Genomic DNA, 458 nt, shown 5'->3' on the forward strand with positions numbered 1-458 from the left:
CATTGTGGGTCTTTCAGTCACATGGTACAAAGTTCATCACAAGTTCACACATAAATTCAAGTCATCAATCCAATAAGTAGTTGACAACAGTGAATATCCATTAGGAGTATTTATCTGGCTAAACACTTATCACCTGTTACAGCTCAACAGGTTTATGGAGAGGTACAAAACATAGCTAAGTTATTAGTGAAGTTTTATATAGATAAATCAGTCAATATTATCTCTTCTATCCTAGAAACTACAATAAATCATGAGCTCCCTTTTTATGACCGTTAGTTAATGGTTTTAGAACCTCTTGGAATTTGCTCTGAGTAGTAGAAAGTCTGGTGACTACCTGAAGCAATTAACTGATGACATATTGGAGAGTGGCAGAGTTCTCATTGAAGTTTTGACTATCAGAAGAGACCTAATAGAAGTCCCACTATAGAGTTAGGGAAGCAGAAACCGGCCTGAGTAGG

Source organism: Mus caroli, chromosome 7 (genome assembly GCF_900094665.2).
Source record: "Mus caroli chromosome 7, CAROLI_EIJ_v1.1, whole genome shotgun sequence".
Taxonomy (NCBI): Eukaryota; Metazoa; Chordata; class Mammalia; order Rodentia; family Muridae; genus Mus; species Mus caroli.